Source organism: Magnolia sinica, chromosome 16, assembly GCF_029962835.1.
Source record: "Magnolia sinica isolate HGM2019 chromosome 16, MsV1, whole genome shotgun sequence".
Taxonomy (NCBI): domain Eukaryota; kingdom Viridiplantae; phylum Streptophyta; class Magnoliopsida; order Magnoliales; family Magnoliaceae; genus Magnolia; species Magnolia sinica.
The window spans coordinates 49666357-49685033 of NC_080588.1; positions in this window are offsets into that span (position 1 = coordinate 49666357).

The following is an 18677-nucleotide window of genomic DNA, read 5'->3' on the forward strand; positions in this document are numbered from 1 at the left end:
CGAACGACGTCTCCCACCTGGTGCCATCACTGGATATGTGCGATGTACGAACTTATAAATTTATACAATGTCAGTATAAGTGGAATATACTAAAATATTATACAAGTAGTGTTGATGGTAGAATGCATTTGTGCTTATGCTTAGAGAGATGATTAAAATATGATTAGATCATTACACTATAATGTGCGCAGAATATAATAAAACTGTAAATATTAATCTATAACCTTTGAAAATTCCATTATACATTGTCATTCTATATTAAATACACATATTTTGTTGTAATACGAAACAACTCTGAGGTAAACTATCCGAAGTACTCCCTGGTAAGTTATCGTATGCTGCAGAATTATATGTCAAGCTGTGTTAAGCACTCGACATAGTTACAACCAACATGTCAGTCACAATAGGAGAAATTTGGTCTCTCGAAACTCCATTCAGATGCGCAAGTGACATAACTGCATCTTCCATACGAAGTTTTCCATGGTTATAATCCTTTGTCAGCTCTGAAATTTCTTTAAGATTGTTTAATTTGTCATCTGAGTCAGCATCGATATATTCCTCCCTACACTCATCGACCAGACTGGGTATCTCTTTGGCCTTACCAAAAGAAGATAGGGCCGAAAAGTCCATTCACAACAGTTGATGAAATATGCTGCGTACTTCCGCTACGCTCTGGTTTGAGGAGGACATGATCAGAAATTGACTCAATTACAAATGTGGATTATAAACAAGTCAATTAAAGGAATAAATCATGACTTGTTATTTTCACGTATACATGTAATACGTAAATTATTCGAATTGAAAAATGACATGTAAATTATGTGTACATTTAATAATCGTCGTCTGTATCACTATGCTTAGGATTATTTCTTCATCACCATCACTATCGCTGATTAGTATTTTCTCTTCATCGTCTGCAACGTCGTCATCAATGAAACCACTATCATCTCTAACAATGTCATGTATTATTGAGGCATCAACATGATCAGGTGGCACATCATCTCTGTCCAATTGCACCACATCAATATCAACATTTGAATCAGTCCCTATATCCCTAGATGGCACGTCTTCTTGATATGCTTGTTCAACCATAGACATTTCATTTCCCCCATCCTCATTATCTTCAACTTCTGGTACGGGAACGTCAAATACGTTCCTGGGCTTTATTTTCTATACCACGTGCTAAGAGCCGCCTAACTTGGTATCAGCGAGGTAAAATACTTGTCAGCTTGGCTGGCGAGAACAAATGGGTCATCCTTAAACCACTTCCGAGATAAATTTACGCTCGTAAAGTACTTGTCAGTCTGTATTCCCAACTTCTTATTTTCAATGTCCCACCAATCACATTTAAATAAGTACACCCACTTTCTCATACAATAACTCAGCTCAATAATATCTGTCAAAACACTATAAAAGTCAATTTCTACCTCCTCATGCGTTCCCTTCACAACCACCCCACTATTTTATGTGGTCCTATACTTCTCACGTTCTTTAGTGTGGAATCGAATCCCATTTACAATACAACCTGTATATCTAAATACACGTCTATCAGGGTCACACGCCAGTGAGTAAAGTGCATTAGACGCATCCGCAGAGTTGCTAGCGCGCAACGTCTTCATCTATTATCAGGTACAGAATGTAATTATTTAGGGATTTTCTTAGGTTTAAATATTATACAATATAACAAAATTCTAAGTGTGGTGAGATACAATGTGATATCTTACACGTTTTACGAACCATTTTGGAAACTGATATTGATACATTCGATCATAATTTATCGGGTATTGGGACTTCATCTCCTCGATGTGTTCACTACACATAATTAGCACGTCATCAGCAAGAAACATTAAGATAATCGTATGTAGAGATAAAATTATCGAGGAAAGACTTACTCTAAGTATGACTCTATTTCTTCACAGTTATGTAGCACATACCACCGCGCTTTTGCTAGATCCCCAAGGTCCATATCCTGAAACGTCGGGGTTCCTAAAGGACGGACGTTATGTGCGAATATAGATATGAGTCCTTGTTCATGCTCCTACCCTTCATCGACATTCCGATCTTCTCAGTTAAATCTAGTCTCTATGCCACGAAGATATATGGAGCAAAATGTCAGTCACTCATTATCAATATATGCCTCTACAATGGATCCCTCTGGACGTGCCTTATTCCTCACAAATCATTTTAGTGTGTGAAGGTATCTGTACACAAAACTATATGTTAAAAAAATATGGATATATGTAGTTTATGGAATGAATAAAAATTTTAATAGGTTCTACCACCTTTCGATTGAATACATCCAACGATATTATACTGGGCCTGCAAGCTTCGCCTCGTGTAGTAAGTGAATCGTTAGGTGTACCATAACATCGAAGAATGCAGGTGGAAATATTCTTTCAAGTTTGCAAAGGATTATGACAATATCCCTCTCAAGTCGTTTAATAACCTTTACATTCAACGATTTTAAATACAAATCCTTAAAGAATATTCCCAACTCAATCAATGCCGCACTGATATCCTTGCTAAGGAATCCATGAATCGTAACCGGTAGTAAACGTTGCAGAAAGACATGACAATCATGACTTTTCATTCCTAATACCTTACAGTCCGTAATGTTTACGCGCCGAGATATATTTGACGCATACCCATCGGGAAACTTCACCGATCTCAGCCATTCACATAAATGCTTCTTTTCTAGTTTTGTCAATGTGTAGCTAGCTACTGGTATAGTATATGAATTTTCATGTGGTTGCAAGTGTAACTCTTTCTTTAAGCTTATTACTTGTTGATCCAATCGAGCCTTGAAGCTGTCTTTTGTTTTCTTCTCTATGTTCATCAATATTCCGAAAATATTGTCACATATATTCTTCTCAATATGCATGACATCCAAGTTGTGTCGCAATTTCAAATCATTCCAATAAGGCAACTAAAAAAAATGCTCTTCTTCCTCCAGTTATAGTCCAATACTGTACGTTTCCTTTTCTTCAAGTGCGATGCGTTACCAAATTTAACTTCTCCAATGTTACTCAGTTGTTGTATTACATCTTTTCCAGATAGATCTTTCGAGGGTGGCCTATGATCTTGTTTGCCATCAAAGATCATCGTCTTCTTGTGCCAACTATGATCACTCGGAAGGAAGCGATGATGGCCCATATAATACGTTTTCTTACCATGCTTCAATGATAATGAACAAGTCTCAATACTACATGTAGGACAAGCTAACTTTCCCTTTGTGCTACGCCTAGACAAATTTCCATACGCGGGGAAGTCATTTATTGTCCACAAGACCGTTGCATACAATCGAAATGTCTGTCCTGCAAATGTGTCATATGTCTGTACACCTTGACTCCACGACTCATTTAACTCATCTACTAACAGTCGCAAATACACATCAATGTCATTCCCGAGTGACCTGGGTTCAGGAATAAGCAACGACATCATGAAAAATGACTCCATACACAACCAAGGAGGAAAATTGTAGGGCATAAGTACCACTAGCCACATACTATACGAGCTACTCATATTACCAAATGGATTAAAACCATCACTTGTAAGACCTGGTCGAACATTGCAAGAATCCTCTGTAAACTAGTCATATTGCTTATCAAAATTTTGCCAGGCTTCAGAGTCCGCAGGGTGCCTCAGTGTACTATCATCATGAACGCGTTTCTCCTTATGCCACCTCATATCTTCAGCCATCTTGCAAGACATAAACAATCTTTACAATCTGGGTTTCAATGGGAAGTACCTTAACACCTTCTGTGGGATTTTCTTATGCTTGGTTTCGTTATACTTCCACCTAGACTCTCCGGATTCTGGACACTCTTCAACATTTTTAAGCTCTTTCCAATACAATACACAATCATTTATACATGCATGAATGAGGATGTAACAAAGGCCTAAGTCTCGCATCAAGGATTTTGCCTCGTAATGGGACTTAGGCAATGTCTCACCGTCTGGTAATTCTTCTTTCAACAAGTCAAGCAACATGTCAAACAATTTATTACTCCAATGATTTATTGTCTTTAAATGAAGTAACCTTGTAAGAAAATTTAACTTGGAGAAGTTCTCACACCCCGGATAAAGTGGACGTTGTGCATCCCTCAAAAACCTACTAAACTTTTCTAATTTGACATTACCCGTAGGAGGAATATCTTGGCTACTACTTGTCGCTGCAAAATCAGTATCTGCAATTATTCCCCTGAACACATCCCCTATGATTTCTTGCATTTCATCAACATCTTCATCCTCGTTATCTGGTACAATTGGGTCAGCAATTACTTCAGTAGCCTCAACTCTTTGGTGAAACTCTTCACCATGATGGATCCACCAAGTGTAACCTTGGTCAATCCCAACTATGAATAAATCATCTTTTACTTTGTCTAGAGTCTTATGTATCATGATCATACATTTTCGACATGGACACCTAATTCTATTGCCTGAATCTGCCCGATTACGCGCAAATTCCATGAACTGTTTTACCCCTTGTATATACTCTGGGCCAAACCTGTTCTTTGCTTGCATCCAACTCTTATCCATCTATACAATAAAAAGATTAGAGTCAGTTTATGAAAATAAGTTTAAGATTATAGGTCTAGGTTATAAGGTTAGGAATTCGGGTTCGGGTTCGGGTTCGAGTTTAGGTTTAGGTTTACGTTTAGGTTATAGGTTTATGTTATAGGTTTAGGTTATAGATTATATGTTTAAGTTTAGGTTATAGGTTTAGGTTTAGGTTTATGTTATAGGTTTAGGTTTAGGTTTAGGTTTATGTTTAGGTTATAGGTTATATGTTTAAGTTTAGGTTATAGGTTTTAGGTTTTAGGTTTAAGTTATTGGTTATAGGTTTAGGTTTAGGTTATATGTTTAAATTATAGGTTATAGGTTTAGGTTATATGTTTAAATTATAGGTTATAGGTTTAGGTTTAGGTTTAGTTTATATGTTTAAATTATAGTTTATAGGTTTAGGTTATAGATTTAGGTTATAGGTTTTAGGTTTTAGGTTTAAGTTATAGGTTATAGGTTTAGGTTTAGGTTATATGTTTAAATTATAGGTTATAGGTTTAGGTTTAGGTTTAAGTAATATGTTTAAATTATAAGTTATAGGTTTAGGTTAGGTTATAGGTTTAGGAATCGGTTTAGGTTTAGGTTATAGATTTAGGTTTAGGTTTAGGTTTATAAGTTATAGGTTATAGATTTAAGTTTAGGTTTATGTTCAGGTTTACGTTATAGGTTTTGGTTATAGGTTTAGGAATTTGAGCTAATACATAAACACGGGTCTACTCCAACAATTTCGAGCTTATACATAAACACGGGCCTATCCAAATGGCTAGGCCACTCATATTGTTGTCCATAGAAAATGGACAGCTACTCATCATGGTCATAACAACGGTTCCCACCTTTCAGAAACCCTCGCTCAATTAAATCCTAAATTAGTTACCCATTCAAGGTCGGATAGATTGTAATACTTTTATATTCCCGTTTGTTAGTCCACGCCGAAAATCCGGCAGCATCTCCCCATGCCTCTCTAGATAAGTTGAACTTACGTTACATTCCGATGCCAAATATATAAAGCAATGTAAAGATATTTGACATTGGATATGGAACGGAAGAAACAGATCTAGAGAGAAACAAGGAGATGGACCGTGGATCGGGCATGAACATTTAAATAGATTATATGAAAGCATACTATCCATCTAACCTTGAACTGTCCAAAATGGGACAATTTGAGCGATTTCTATACCACCAAAAACACACTTTATCTATGTATGGCCCCATTGAAATCTTCAAACAGGTAACTAATTATTTAACTTACAAATCACAATTACAAGTCACAACTATAAACTAACTAATCGCAATAATAATTTAAGATAAAAAAATGTAATATACAAGCTCATTAAGGTTTGTAAGGACCATTTTAGGCAACAGAAGGCAATGGAACAATATGCACATTTTATCTTCATACTGAGAACAAAAATACAATGCCAAGTAAACAAACACTTTTAACAAACTTTTATGTGAAAGAAACTTGCCAGTTCATGAATCAGGTGGGCCACACCATAGAAACCTTACGTAAGAAATATATAGCCACGATTGACTATTAATAGGCGGCTTGGTTTTTTATGACATCTGAAAAAAAAAACAACAAACTTTGGCGAAAACTTATTAATTCTGGATGTTATGGCTTCTATTACTCACATTAATTCCTCTATTATTTAGTTAATTCTTGTTTCCTTGCTGATGCATATACATGGCACCTAAGTTCGATTGAAATATGAACCTAATAAAAGTACCTAGGTACTGCTCTTTTTAAATAAAATACCAATATCATGAAATCATAAACCCATATATTGGTTTGGCGGATGAAAATTGTGTGAATTTGTTGGACATTTTGGCCTAATAGAAGAACATGGCTGTTTATAGTAAAGAGTTGGGCCATTAGGCAAGCTATTTGTGCATTATGAAATCCTAGAGCGTTTTTGCTTAGTTCGTGTATCTGGGGATCATATATTTCAACAACAATCACTACTATGTAAATTCAAAAGGCATATTCACGCTCAACTGTTAGATTTCAAGGTACAAACACTATGAAATGGACAAAAATTCTCTCGATGAACGGATTCATATAAAACAAGTTAGATTGAAATTTTAGCATAATAGAAGCATCTAGGTACCACTCTTTCTAAATCAACATGCAACTATCAAAAAATCATAGCTGTTAATGAATGAACGTTATGAATTCTTCATATCAAGGTGTTTACAGTGGAATCTTCTACCATAAGGCAAGGGATTGATGCCATATAAACTTGCATAGTACATTCCACTTATTAAAGCATCCAAGTATCGAAGATTTAAAAATAAAAAATAAAAAATAATGCTGTAGAATTCAACAAGTGTATTTGTAAAATAAAACAGAAGAATATCATATGAATTCAACTGAACTAGAGACTACTAGAAGCATATAAGTACACCATTTGTTTCAAATCAACAAACATGATTGCAACAACAAAAGCCATTTTTTCCCAAGAGAAATATCATACAAACCCTTATTATCAAGGGCCCTTATTATCAAGGGTTTTCTCAAATACATCCCAACATATGCAGTAAGATACTTCAAGGCTCTAGCAGTTGGATTTGGCAACAGCAAGGTGTTCTGCTTAATCTATGTTCTCCATTCTCCTTCGTCCATGGTAGTCATTCTTTTTAATCCCCACCCGATAATCCTATCATGATTCGGGGAGGAAAATCCTTAACCTCGGAGGATTTACTTGACAAGCCCTCCTAGTATTCTTTCCGATGACCCAAACCATTTATTTGATAGGATTTACTTGACACCCCAAGAAAAAAAATGAGATGCGCCCCATCGAGATGCATTGACATTCCAAATACTAGGCCATTCCAAAACTTAGGTGGGCTTCACCATTTGATTTGAGATTTTTGGCATTATTTTACAGTGTGGTCCACTCGAGTTTTGGATGGACCAAATTTGAATGTGTGTAACATGTGTTCTCACGACACAAAGTCCGTCGATCACCTACTCTTGCATTGCATCTTCACTAGAGCCATGTGGGGAAGGTTCTTTGATTTGTTTCAGTGCACCTGGGTGATGCCTTCTCCAATCAATTCATTCTTCTTCGCATGGCACAGGAAGGCGGTGGCCAAAAAAGGAGAATTTTGCTCTCTGGTACTAGGTCTTTAGTCAGTTTTGTATAAGAGAACATATGCTTCCACAACCATCACCAATGCCCTCCTTCTCTTAAAGCTTATTGGAATGTTTAAGTAGATATAAACTTTTGGAAGTGGTGTCAAACTATCAATCTATTTTAAATGCACAATAACTTCAAAATTAGTTGTGCTCTGGCCTCGTGGCTGTTTTGCCTTGGGGTTGTATCTATGATTGTATTTTTAGTATAGATATCTTATGCATCCTTTATCAATAAAACAGTAACCTTTAAGAAGAGGTAACTTATAATCTCACTGGTGCAGGAGGCTGATGAAGAGGGTTTTGATGACGAAGAAGAGGAGGTAAATGTAGACAAAATTTTAATATATTTTTATCATAAATATGTGGGTATATTGGCAGGAGTAACTATTTCTGCACTTGTGCTTCTTAGTTTGCCACTGTTTTCAAGTTCAGGATATACATATTAGTCATTTTGATAATGTTAAAAAATTAGTCATTTTGATGTAAAGTTGGTTTGCTTTCTTTGCATATCTTTCGTGCGTTATGTTTTTGGCATTTCATTGATTATCTTTCAGTTTTTGTTTCTTAATTTTGAGTAGACAAATGAAGAGAAAATAGAACTGAATACTGCTTGGCTGGAGGATTGATAAAACTACTGAAGCAGACAGAAGCATAATCTTGGTCTGAAATGCTTGGTTCTATAGATTACGAGGTCTTTAAAGGTCCCTGTTTGATGTGTGCTTGTGTTTTTTAGTTGGCAAAGCTTCATTCACTAAGTCATTCTTCCTTTGCATTTTGCATCCACTCCAAAGCTTATGTTGGTTTGTCACAATTCTCTATTAGCTTATAGGTGGACATTTTGGGTTATGTTCTACCATTAAGAGTTCATTTTCAGATGTTTAAATCAGTACTTGGTCATAGTTGTACTACAGCTTTTATTGTCCATACTGCTAATGGTTAGATGGTATTTACTAATAAGAAATTTTGAATACTTATTCCTACGAGTTTGTGCCCTTGGATAAGCTCTGAAGTTGAAGAAGCGTTGGCTGGTTCTGCTAACTATATTGGAGGCATGAGCTAGTGGCTATAATGAGAGTTAGAGGTTGATATCTACAAGAGAGAGTCTCTTGTGTGCTAACATACTATTCCTTATCCTTTCATCAGCATTGGAGGCCATAGGTGGAGGTTAATATGTTAGTGTCTAAGCCACATGGCTATTCCCAGAACTTGTAAAATGACAACCACTCTGAGAGTATAGGGATAGAAGGAATCATGAACTCAAATGATGTCGGCTGCCATAGATATTTTTGTAGGATTAGAATATTTGAAATGAAAGAAGCTTTAAGAAAGTCAGTTTGGTATAAGAGAACATATGTTTCCATAACCCATCTGCTACATGTGTCCCACTTAGATGAAGGGTTAGGATTTTTACCTTTCGAGCTTTGAGGAAGAGAACGAGAGGAGTTTGAGTTGGAGCCCCGATCACGAGTCCAGGCTAAAAATTGGGTTCCCGATCACTGAGGAGAGAGAGAGAGAGAGAGAGAGAGAGAGAGAGAGAGAGAGAGGATGTGAGAGAGACTGAGGGAGGGAGAGGATGCGTGAGAGAGAGAGGGCCAAGAGAGACAGAGAAAGATAGAGGATGTGTGAGAAAGGACCGAGAGAGAGAGAGAGAGAGAGAGAGAGAGAGAGAGAGAGAGAGAGATACAAGATGTGAGGAGTCGCTGACGGAGACGAATGGACACGGATTTCCCAAAGAAGACAGTTTTGCACAAAATTCTATGTGGGACCTACTTAGTTGTTTGTGTGAAATCTAACCCCTCTATCTATTTTTAAAGCTCATTTTATGACGTGGGACCAAAATCTAGGAGGATCAAAAACTCAAATGGGCCACACGAGAGGAAACAATGGATATTTAGTGACCACTGTTGAAATATTTATGTCTATAAAAATTTTTGACGATATAATTTTTTTAGTTTTTTCACTTTATCTATGTGAAAATGACCTTATAAACAGTTTAGATGTTGTAAACGGTTTAGATGGCATATATACAGCAAGGTAGAGCCTAGGAAGGTTTCAACGGTAGGCATTCCTTTCCCCACTGTTTCATCTCCTATGGCCCACTTGAGTTTTGGATCCTACTCATTTTTAGTATAATATCTTAAAATGAGGTCAGAAAACAGATGGACAGCTTTGATTTCTCACAAACATTGCAACAGGCCCCACCTAGAATCCTTGCGCCGGAACCTCATGTGAAAGGCTTTCGCTGGAAATCTGCCCGAGATGGATTGGTTACCCCTGCTGGCACCGGCCTCGTGGCTGGTGGTCAGTACTCTGTGGGACCCACCATGATGTATGTGTTTCATCCATTTTTACGGATCATTTTAGGGCTTTATATAAAAAATTATAGGGATATAAATCTTAGGTCGACCACACCACAGGAAAAAAAAACAATGATTGGATATCAATCATTAAAATCCTCCTAAGGCCCAGTGTACTGTTTATTTGACATCCAATATGTTGATTAGGTCGTACAGACCCAGATGAAGGGAAACAATAAAAATCGGCCTGATCCAAAACTTTTATGGCCCCCAAAACATTTTTAATGTTCAACGTTCATTCAACACTATTTCCTGTAACGTGGTCCGCTTGAGATTGAGATATACCTCATTTTTTCTTTTATGCCATAAAATGATTTATAAAAATAGATGGACAGAATGGATGAAATACATAAATCATGGTGGGGCCCATGGACCACCGACAACCAGCCAATTGCTGGTGGCAGGGGGAGTAGCCAATCCGTTTCCGTCACTGACATTGGGCGTCTCTTGGACGCCCTACGTCAGTGACCTCACCAAGTTTTGTGGGCCCCACTATGATATATTTGTTATATCCACACCGTCCATCCATTTTGAGATATCATTTTAAGTCATGATCCAAAGAATGAGGCAGATAAAAATCTGTAGTGGACCCCACCAGAGAAAACAGCGGGGATAGTGATTTCCACTGTTGAAACTATCTTAAGGCCCACCATAATGTTTATTTGAAATCCAACCTGTTCAAAAGTTAAAAAATACATGAAATATGAGAAAACACAAATATCATCTTCATATAAAACTTTTATTGCCTTTAGAAGTTTTTAATGGTGGGCGTCACTGTCCCACTGTTTTCTACGTGCTGGGGTCCACTAGAGCTTTGGATTTAACTCGTTCTTTGGATATTGCCCTAAAATGATCTCTACAAATGGATGGAAGGTGTGGATATAAAACATACATCATGGTGGGGCCCAAAAATGAGAGATATAAATATCAGGTGGACCACACCACATGAAAACAATAGTGATTGGATATCCATCATTAAAATCCTCGTAAGGTCCACTGTACCGTTTATTTGGCATCCAATATGTTTATTATGTCATATAGGCCTAGATGAAGGGGGAAAACAAAAATCATCTCGATCCATAACTTTTATGGCCCCCAAAATGCTTGTAATAGTTGATGCTCATTCAACACTGTTTCCTATAATGTGGTCCATTTCATATTGGGATATACCTCATTTTTGGTCTCATGCTGTAAGATGATCTTTAAATATAGATGGACAGCATGGATTAAACACATACATCATGGTGGGGCCCACATAGCACCAACCACTAGCCATTGGCTAGTGTCAGGAGAAGTAGCCAATATATTCCCCTTATTTGTAGTGCGGTCCATTTAATCTTTGGATATGATTCATTTTTTGGATAATTTTCTAAAATGATCACGAAAAATGGATGAACGGTGTGGGTGATCCCAAATTTTTGGTAAATCCAAAACTCAAGTAGACCATGCTACACAAAACAATGTGAAATAATGATTTCCACCATTGATACCTTCCTTGGGCCCACAATAATGTTTATTTGTCATCCAACCATTCATAATATCAAAAAGATATGAATGAAGAGAAAACACAAACATCGGCTTGATCCAAAACTTCTATGGCCTCCAAGAATTTTTCAATGGTAGAGGTTCAATCACACTATTTCTTGTGGTGTGGTCCACTTGAGCTTTGGATATGATTCCTTTTTGTTCTTTAGATCCCAAATCATCTATTAACAAGGATGAACAGAGTGGATAAAATAAATAATTAATGGTAGACTCCACAAAGTTAACTCAGGGTAATTAGTAAATCACCTAAATAGAGTGGAGAGGGGTTTCCTTTCATATTCATATATTGGGTTAACCTAAATGTGATTCAGATATCCAACCCACTCATTATGTGTGTCCCACTTGGATGAGGGGTCAGACCAAGTTTCAGCCGCATCCAAAACTCAAGTGGACCCCACCAAGTTCTTTTATATTTTTTAGGATGTCTTCACATGGTTTTAGATGGCATAGCCCACCTGAGTTTCGTATACAGATGATTTTTTACATATCTCATAACCTGAAGGGGACATTAAATTCATGGTGTTGATGTTCGACACACATTATGATGGGGCCCACAAAACTTACATCAACACTTAGGTTCTCATGAGGTCAATAAAGTTGGTCACAATTTTGACCAAAATATTTGTCCCATTTTACCTGTCTGGTCCATTCACTCTATTTTTCTGATCAATACTCAATTTCACTAGTTATTCGTCCTGATCAGGTTACATATGAAAAAGATGTTAGGCATACAAGATTGATCAACAATTTTAATGAAATTTGATTTAAACATTTGAAGTTATTTACTCTTCAATCTGGACTGATTAGATTGTCCAAAAATGGTTGAAGGTACAATTAGTGGACGTGCCTAACAATTTAGTATTTTTTTTTTCACACATAAAATTTAATTTCCATTTAAAAATAACATTCTTTTATAAAATGTATATTTTTGAAAACATTTTAACAAAATAACGTTTTTATTATAAATTATTTCAAAAAAAAATTAAATACAAATTCTGAATTTTTATTTTCAAAATTTCAAAATATTTTCTCAATAATTTCAAAATGCCAATTTTCTTTTCTTCAAAAGCATCATTTTATTTTCAAAAATTTTCTCAAACATTGTTAAAATTTTAAACTTCTCAATATTCTTTGTCATATGATATTACCAATCATTTAAATATTACTTTTAATTATATATATATAAAAAATTTCCACTCATATGATTAAAAACTATATATATGAGTAATGCTCACACAACTAGTTGGACAAATCAAATTGGTCCAACTAGCTGTGTATTTAATAGCAAAAAATTACTTTCTATCCCAAGTAATATACTACGTGAGATCCGTAATATCAAGTTTTACATAAGTATGATAGAAATTATATGTCAAAGATCCGGCCTGTCCATTAAATAAGGCCTATTAATTATATTTTATCTACTAAAATTTAATAAACGATCATCATCAATGAAGCCACAAATACACGTTAAATATGTGCGGCTAAAATGAATTTCTAATAGCTCCATTTTTTTTTGTAAATAGATATCATACCATTAATTATTAAAAATAATAATTTATGTCCTTCACATGTTTAAAAGAAATCCTACCTAATTAATGGACTAGATTTCATATACATTTACTACATGCATAATATATTACATGTGTGCAGCTTCTTAATTCATCCCATTTTCTCTTGAAATCCATTGCCTATTTTGGATATCAACTAATGTTAATAAATGCTCTCATGCAGAGAGAAGCTGCTCGAGGTTACTTCGCAAAAGGAGTACCCAGCTTGGGTGGGCCTCACTGTGGTGTTAAAGTGAAATCCACCCCAACCATCAGGTGAGTCACCCTCTGTTTGACCCAGAGCCAACCAACAAACCTGCCCATTTTATTTCAGTTGGGCCACATTTATTGGAAATTTTTTATCGAAAAATCTGACCCTCTACACTATTCCCTAAATGTGACCCACTTGAATCACATTTGAGTTGAGTTTTTAGCCTTTAAGCCAATCTTTTGGTTTCGCATCTAATGAGTGTAATGGATTTTACATAAACATTATAGTGGGCCCAGTAAGAATGGAGGGTGGATGTCTCTCCCAACTATTTTCCTTTGTGTGCCTCAAATTAATAACGTATCATCTTGATGTTTTGGCTACTATCCTATCATGGGATTACACATCTAATGGTCGGATTTGATTACACATAATAGTTAGATTTGATCTCACATACACATCAACGTATGGCCCCGTAAAATATCACTGCTGGCGTCCCTCCCGCACCGGTTCCCAGAAAATAGTCAAGTTCCAAGGAAAGATCAATATCTTGTGTAGCAAACCACATAGCTTGGGCGTCTATAGATGGCAAAGATATGTCTGCCTCACCATGGTGTATTTGTTTTATCCACACTGTCCATCCATTTTCTGATATTACTTGAAGGCATGGCCCCAAAACTAAGGCTGATCCAAAGCTCAAGTGAACCCCACCAAAAGAAATAGTGGGAGCAATGATGCTCGGTGTTGACATCTTCCTAGGGCCCACCATGATGTTTATTTTCCATCTAGCCCATTCATAAAGTCATATAGACCTGGATGAAGAAGGGAAAATACAAATATCAGCTTGATCCAAAACTTTTGGGAAACCCAAGAAGTTTTTGAAGGTAGGCCTTCAATCTCCACTTTTTCTTATGGTGTGGTCCAATTAAATGCTGGATCTGCCTCATTTTTGGGATGATACCCTAAAATGATTTGAAAATATGTATGGATGGCGTGGATAAAACGTATAAATCATGTTGGGACTGATTTTAAGTCCCTTGATCTAACATTGGGTGATCCACTTGACGGTGGAAGTGGATTTCAAATTAATACCATAGCAGGCCCATCTGAATGACCAACCATTGTGACTTGAAATCACTCATCTCTGGTGGTACTCATCTATGTAATCGAGTGGTGCCGCATTGCGGACAACCACCCTCCTATTTTTACAAGCCCACCATGATGTATAAGTAAGATTCACTCCAATAATTATATGCGTAATCCCATTATGGGTCTGGAGCCCAAAAAAATAAAAAATAAAAAATCATGCTAACCTTTGATTGAATTCAGCCACCACAATGGAAACATTGGGAGAGACGTCCACCCTTGATTTATACTATGCTCAACATAACAAGCATGTGAAATCCACTCCAACCATTAAGATGACACACTAAAAATCTATGCCTAATGTCCAAAAATTAGGGGCATATGTGATTTAGGTGGGCCAAACCAATGAAAATAGTTTGGAGAGTGAGTTTTCCTTGTACATTGTTTTCAATCATGTGGTCCATTTGAACCATAGATGATGCTGATTTTTTAACCCATGGTTCTAACACGGGGTGACTCACCTGATGGTTGGGGTGGATTTCACTTTAACACTAAAGTGGGGCCACCACCAGTGGCTACTTTTCCTCTTAGAATAACTTTTCTTTCTTAGTATTAAATAGCATTAATTGGTCCTTGAATTCATCAACTAGTTGGACGAAAATGCAATGTCCAACTAGTTGTGTGTGAGCATTTATATATATAATAAAAACAGAGGATTATTATATATATATATATATATACGAAAAACAAAGGATTATTACTGACGGCTTCTATTCGTTGGTAAAAACATTAGCGACGGTTATCTGCCTTGGGAAAAATTTTAATATTTATTTTTACCTACGAAATTAATTGTCGGTAAAAACACTTTTTGATAAAAGTGTGTTTTCAGTCACGACGGGAATTTTTGGTAGGTGGCGGGAACCTTTTCCCGACGGTTTAAGTTCGTCGGCAAAATTGATGTTTTGGCGGGAACCTTTTCCTGACGGTTTTAGTTCATCGGCAACACTGTCATACTTTCGGTCAAGGCGGGAATCTTTGGTCCCTGGTGGGAACCTTTTCCCGAGGGTTTTAGCTCGTCGGCAAAACTAACATGCTTTGGTAGGAACCTTTTTCCGACGGTTTTAGTTCGTCGGCAAAACAGTAATGCTTTCGGCTACTACTTTATGGGATTTATGCCGACAGTTGATGTCCGTCGGAAAAAATAATTTTACTGATGACTAAGTTTGTCGGTATTTACATCCTACCAGATTTTTTCAGACGCTTCAAGTCCGTCGGGACAACACTGTTACCGACGACAAGTGATTTTCGTCGGTCATAACATTCTATCGGATTTTTGCCGACGGTTGATGTTCGTTGGTAAAAACACATTTGCCAAAGAAACTTTATTTCATTGGTACTAACATTGTACCGGATTTGTGCTGATGTGTCATGTCTGTCGGGAAAAACACTTCTACCGACGAAGACATATTTAGTTGGTAATTAGATCATACCAGATTTTTGCCGACGGTTTATGTCCGTCGGGAATAACACTTCTAACTACGAAAATGGAATTTCGTTGCTAAAAGAAAATTTTTCAAAATAAAATAACCATTACCAATGAAAATTTACATTGGTAAAAGTTTACTTTTACCTACGAAATTACAATTTTCATCGGTAAAAGTAGACTTTTCCCTACAAAATTAGAATTTCGTAGGTAAAAGTAAACTTTTACCAACGAAAATCATTTTCGCTGGTAAAAGTCCTTTTTACCTACGAAAAAAATCGTAGGTAAAAGTTCCGTCGGTAAAAATCCTATTTCTTGTAGTGTATAAGTCTTCAATCTGTACGTCGCCTGCATCATCGTACGGTTGAGAGAGGGTCAATGTCCTACTCATAGTGATGGTTATCCTTTAAGATTAACAATAATCCAAGAAATTCATGAAAGTGATGTAAATGTTCTGATACATCAAGTAATCCCCACTACAAGAGGTATCATGCGCAATCAATCTATATGAGATGCATATCTAGTAAAGTATATGCGGTGTATCACCCTTAGCGATCAGCATAATGTGGAATATGATTATAGCTATCCGACTCGACCCGCATCCCATACTACGGATATTTGCCGCCGTGTCCCATGCTTAATATGGCTTTATGCGGTTGTCCTAAGACGGGTATAACACATGAACCAAGAGAATACGCCCTCAGAGATTGGAGCGACTATTTGTGACAACCAACCCCCCATAACTCGAAATTAATGTATAGCGTATATAGAACGTCTCACATACACCAACCAGGACACCATCAACCCGAGAAATATGAAAAATTTGTGTCACCCTAGGGTTGCTACCGAAAGCATATTACGTCCACGATATTTAATCGATCGCTAGGAGAGGGATTCCAACATAGTACTTGCATCAAGAGAAAATTCTTTTCTCCATGGTCAGTTAAGAATATCAAGACACCTATCAAGCCCTGAAGGTATAAAGAGACGAGTGACAATAACCAGCTCGAATAGGTGAGTGACAAAGGTCAACTCGAACTGAGGAGTGTGGTTAAGGCCAACTCAGGACAAGGAAAGAGTAAGGCTTGTATCCGTAGCCTCACATAAATTCAAGAAAGCCTCCTACATGCGATTTCACATAAAATCTCAAAAGGGCAATAATTGATTATATCAATTTAAAATGAAAACAGATGGAAAGTTGTGAAAATCTGAGGACAGATAAGCGACATGTGAAGGACAAGTGTAAAGGCAAGATAAAATGCATTAACTCAATTAAGACAAATGGTACATAAAATGAGCCATAAAAGAACATGGAGGCCTAAAAGGCAGGATAGATATATCAACTCAAATTAACGCAAGCTAAAAGGATGAAACCCTTACCTTTTACACTTGAAGTGCCTTCTCATGTTTTTAAGACCTAATGCCTGTACTTTTAAGTTCGACTTCAACCATTGATTACAGAAATTACATGATTAGATTTTTAACTTAGGATTTCATCTTTAAATTACTATTATTTAAATTAAAATTTAATATAAATCTTCATGTGAATGGCTTACTTACCTCGATCACTACCTGAGTCTCGGCTCAAAATGAATTTAGTGATATCCTTTCATTGAGTTGACTTGGTGATTCCACCAAGTTAACTCGACTGCCAAAGCCGTTCTCCTTCCTACTCTTCTTCTTCTTCTTCTTTTCTTTTCTTTCTTTCTTTCTTTTCTCTCTTTTCTTTCTTTCTCTTCTCTTTCTTTCTTTCTTTTCTTTCTTCCTCTTTTCTTTCTTTCTTTTCTTTCTTTCGTTCTTTCTTTCTTTCTTCTTCTCTTTTCCTTTCCTTCTCTTTCCTTCTCTTCTTTCTTCCTTCCTTGCTGCTGACGACCCTTTCTACAATCGGTCTCTCTCTTAGATGGACAACAACTGATATCTCTCTCTTTCTTCTTCACTGTGCTCCTTCAAAGGTGGAATAAGAGGGTTATTACAGGCGTGGAGGTTCTTAAAACCTTCGTGCGTACCCTTTACGCAAGACGTGTTGGGTTGTAAGTTATGCAGCATGATTTCTGCGTAAGAGAGTCGGTAACGACTTGCGTCCGGAAAGGAGGACCGGCTAGCGGTCTTCGCATGGGAAGACTTTCTAGATGGACTCCTTGGGTTTGCTCAGTTTTGGGCGGCCAACTAGGTGGACGGTTCAGATCTCGTGATCGGTTGTTCGTGGTGGCGCACACCTACTCACAGTCGAACACTACTCGTAAGTTGGTGGGGCTTTTGTGACTGTCGTTGTAGGCACGTGTGCATGCATGGGTGCATGAGATCAGATACATTTTGGTTGAAAATGGTTCTCGAATAGGATGGACGGTTTGGATCATCTTGAGTGATGATCGTAGTGGGCCTCAGCACTCTCCAGCGGACTTTGTCCGTTTGTTACGTGTGGCAGAAGGAATTAGGAAATTGACTATACTCTCCTCGAAGTTTAGGCAAACTACCTCGAATGCTACGACACTCCATATATTCCCTAAAGGGCCTTCTAACAGCTTTTGGACTTTGTTTCAGACGAAAATGCCCCTGACCTTAGTTCAAGAATTGTACGGTCTTGAAGTGAAGCAGAAGTCACCTCTGTCACAACCCCCGAGAAACGGACAAATCGGATACTCCCCGGGACATCGGCCAATGGCTAGTGCTCGGCGCTGTGTGGGCCCCGACACCACGTATGTGTTTCATCTATGCCGTCCATATATTTCTCCAGATCATTTTATGGTAG